Here is a 4,622-nt window from a genome sequence, read left to right on the forward strand (position 1 = left end):
CTCTCCTCCCCACCTCTCCCTCTCCCTCTCCTTCCTCCTCCTCCCCGTCCGTCCCTCTCCCCTCTCCCCCTCTCCCCCCTCCTCCCCTCTCCCCCCTCCCTCCCTCCCCCCTCCTTCCCCCCCTGCCCCCAGGCAGCGAGTCACCCACTGCGCTGCAGCTCCCGTCAGGGCTGGAGAGGCGGAAGGCCGCCCCGGGCTGCTGTGGTCCCAGGTCCCCTGGCCGTGCCACCGCCTGGGACGGGGCTGCTGGCGCTGCGGGCGCTGCCCCGCGGTCTGAGAGCGAGCGCCCCCGCCCCCCGCGCCTTCTTCCCAGCTCTGAGCCTCGAACTTTTTCCAGCTCCTTGGGGGGTGGGAGAGAGAGCTCCAGGAAAACGACTCCTCTCTCTCCTTCCCCTTCGGTTTCCTTTACTCCTGCCCCACCCCATGTTTCCCGCCTCCTCCTCCCCTCCCTGTTTAACAGTTGGGGATGAGTTCTTCCCCAGGCCGCCTTGCAGCCCGCCTTCCTGGTTAGGGTCTCCCCGCGGAGGATGCTCAGGGCCCCTCCTCCCCTCCCCCACGCCGACCCACTGGGTCCCCAGCCCAGGCCGCAGGGGCTCGAGTGCCAGACCCCACCCTCCGGCCCGTTGCCACGCAGTGGCCCAGTGGCCGGCGGAGGAAGCCGCTGCAGAGCTCGTCCGGACTGAGGCTCCGCCGGTGTTCCCCGAACCACGGGCTTCAGCCTTGCTCGGCCCGGCGGGCCTGGGGCGTCCGCGTGGACGGCCTCAACGCCAAGAGCCGCTGGGCCGCGGTTCTTTATTCGAGTTACTTACTGAGCACCCACTGTGGGCCAGGGCGGAGTGCCAGATTCACCCAAATGCCGAAGCGTCAGTTCGGTTTCACTTAGTTCTTTATTTTTAATTCCTTCCTATCGCTAATGTTCCTATTTAGTTTCCAGGCAAAACGTTTGTAAAATGGAAGCTTAGCGCCTGTGGCACTTGCAGCGCGCGCCGCCCCTGCTTTGCTGTCATGCAGCCTGCGCTGCTGCGCCCTCGCCCGGGCCATTCCCGTTAGTCCCTGCGGCTGGCGGTTCCGCGACCCGCCTGGAGCCTGGTCTTCAGTTTTCAGAAAACAAGTCAACTTGGCAATGAAGAGTGTCATATCATGATGGCAGTCTTGGGAGCACCCCCACTTCTCTTCCTGCTCAACCCCGCCCCCACCTCTGTAGGAAGCCTTTGATTTTAAGTCTCTGGGTCAACTGAGGCAAAATCGTCTTCTGGCAATGCAGATGTCTTGTCCAAAAAGCAGAATACTAATTTTGCTGATGAGACTTTTTTAAAATGCCTTTTAAAACAGCATTCCATGTTTTAAAACGTTATTTATCAGATTTTCATATTAATCCCGTGAGAAAGGCATTTCATTGATCTAAACATTACTACAGTTGATCAACTTTCTTTCGATATCAAAGATCTGGACCATAACAATAAGATTTTATGGGACCCGTTTCCCCTCATGGCTGTCTTGTGTTTACTTGCTGAAATAAATAAGAACAGATTTTCCGCAGATGTTTCTATTGAGATATCAAGAACTCTGAGCCGTAAAGTCTGACTCTGGTTTGTAAAAATTATTCACCTTTAAAATCCTTGGAAATAAATTAAGTGTATTTATTCTGTTTCTTTAATGGTACATGACATCTGGTTTTGTGATGTTCATCAATTTCTTTTGGTTGAATTAATTTAAGGAAACTAATTTCTTTACAATGGTATGGCAATAGTTTTAGCAAAAAGATTCCATGTAAATATACATTTAATCACATAGTATCTCTTTGTGGGCTATCCGGTTAATTTACTTGTATTTGAAGTCCACATTAAATAACCAGTAATTACATTCATACAGTTAGTATGATGGAGCTTTTCAAATTCATAAGCCAATGGGTGGGAGATAATCTTGATGTTGGTTAAGCATTATTTTCCTCTTTGCTATAAACTTGATGACATTCGTAATGAGAGAATTTCTAGTTCATGCCTCGTGAAGGAGAAAAGGTCAAAACGTAAGGCAAAGCGGCACATTCTTTGTAACGCTGTTTCGAGAGTGGTTGGGGGTAGCCAGCAAATAGTGGTGTTTCACATAATTTGAGGTTAAATACGAAAAGATTGTAGAGGAAAGTTGGAAGAGTAATGGAATTTTTACAGACAATACATACGTGAATGTATATGAAACAAAGATGGAAATATAAAAATGGGAGTGTTTTCTCATGTATTGAAATATGTTTTATTTAAATTACTTTCAATAAAAGGCATCATTTCCCCACACTTTTCTAGCTTTAACATTTCTATTTTATGTCTGTTAGCTGAGTTTCTGAAGTCAGTGTTATTTTCTGGAAACAACTAGAGGAATCTGTACGGCAAGGTGTGGTTCGCATTGTGATTTCTTTTAAGGATCCATGTTGTTGACCCCGTGCTTCAATTCAGAACCAAAGCTGAGTCTCATCCCGCTGTGGACATATCTGAAGCTTCACAGAGGAGACGATTAGTGGGCGTTTTAACAAGGGCATGGGCCTGCTCCAGTTAGTTACAAGGTGCGTGAAAAGGGTGCACACTAAAACATCAAAAGTACGTGAACACGCACTGGCTTTGCCTGGATGTCGCCCAGCTTGCATATTTCCGCATAGAATATAGTTTCTTTTCCAGTGTTCCATGTGAACGAGGGCACATAATACAGGGTGTCTTCTGTGGACAGTTTTATTCAGCTAATAAGAAAGTTGGTTCCCTGGCAAAGTGACATCAGAACGTTTCAATACTGAGTTATCACCTGGGTGTCCTCTGATGGATTTTCCACATTCAGCGATCGTGTTTAAAACGGATCCCAGATGGGACCTGCTAGGTCTGCCCTCCGTCCCCCTGCCGTCCTTCCCGCCAGCATGTGGACAGCGGCTTACAGGCCGCGTGGGTATTGGGTCAGCGCGCCCCCTCCTGGAGCGGGCGGGGCAGGTGGTCAGCCCTGCATTCAGGCCCGGGCCCAGCGCGGCGCCCGCACCTGAGGCGTCAGTCGGCCCTCGCGGAGGGCACAGACCTCGCCGTGAGGGGCAGGTGGGCGGTCCGCAGCGCGTTGGTCCCGCTCAGTGGCTGTGGATGGCCTGGACATCCGCCGAGCTTCTTAGCTCCAGGTAAAGTGCCTCCATGACCCCTCCCCTGGAGACCAGAGAGTGACTCAGCCAGGTGCCATCGCATTTCTGTCTGCCGCCATCTCTCCCGGGCTCCCTGTGACACTCAGCCCACGCCGTCAGCCACTCCTCCATCCCACCCAGCAAATGGGGTGTGTCGCGACCCACGGGGTGTGTGTGGGGGGTGCGGTTCCTGCTATTTGGCTGAGCCTTCCATGGCCGCGGCAGCGCGTTGGCCCGCAGGCCGGTGGCCTTGCGTGGGGCGGCTCCCCTGGGGGCTGTTACCTTTCCAGAAAGGTTGGTGGCAGAGTCCATGTGCAGGGTAGCGGCCGAGCAGAGGCTCTGTCCTTTCAGGCCTGGGAAGCCAAACTGAAAAGCAGCCCTGCCCCGGCCCCCCACACCAGGCTAAACCGCGACGGAGGCCTCCCCGGTCCACGGGAACAGACGCTGTGGACCCTCCCGGTCGCGCAGGAGGCCAGGCAGGTGTTAGGGTCCGTGCTCAGGACACTGGACTCTCCGCGGCGACGCCACCTGGACCGAGTGAGCGGGCGGGGGCTGCTCGGCGGCTACGAGAGACTCTCCTGCGGCGGCGAAGGCCAGTGTCCGCTCGCTCCGGAGAGCGGGGAGCTGCTGGGGTGCGGAGGAAGCGAAACCGAAAGGGCAGGACGCGAAGCCGCCCGTGATGGGGCGGGCGAGAGGGGACCTGACGGCGGAGGTGCGCGGACACCTGCCTGCGCCGCGCGCACAGCATTCGAAGGGTTTGCCCGTGTGGCGAGTCCGGAACAATAGGAAGCACCCCCAGTTCTGACATGTGCGGCTCGTCCTGTGGGGAAACAAGGGGTTATGGTGGCTGGTGACACCCGCCAGAGCGGGTCTGTGGGCTCCCTGGGGAGTCGGCTGCGAGTCTTCGGGCGTGTCTTGGAGGGGGCACGGGCGTGGGGAGAGGGCTGTCCAGACGTGGGTGGGCTGTGCACCCCCTGCCCGTCCACCGCGGACAAGGCCTTGGCCGATGTGCTCAGCTCGTCCGCGTGTCCCAGGTTCTTTGTGGCTCAGCGCTGGTGTCCTTTATAGAGTCCTTGTGAGGGTATGTGCAGCATACCTGCCACCATGTCACAGGAGCTTTGGAGTGTGATCAACGTTACATATCGTTTCTGAGACTTTGCACAGTGCGGGGGGAGGGTGGGCGGTGACAGTGTCATTAGAAAGCATCTGGTGTATCAGGCTGCAGCGACTCCTGTACTGTAGGAAGCTAAAAGTTTTGGGGTACAGCTGAAGTTTACGCTGCGTCGTCCTACTGACAGTGGACTGGAACAGGAAACAGAGCAAAGAACGTCCAGGGCGGCGCGTGTGGTGCATGCAGTGCGTGTGTGTGTGCGGTGCGTGTGTGCGGTGTATGTGTATGAGTGTGGTGCATCGCACGTGTGAAGTGCGTGCAGTGTGTCGCATGCAGGCATGCGTGTGTGTGTGTGTAGAAGATGCGTCG

This window comes from Pteropus medius, unplaced genomic scaffold, assembly GCF_902729225.1.
Source record: "Pteropus medius unplaced genomic scaffold, Ma_sr-lr_union100, whole genome shotgun sequence".
NCBI lineage: Eukaryota > Metazoa > Chordata > Mammalia > Chiroptera > Pteropodidae > Pteropus > Pteropus medius.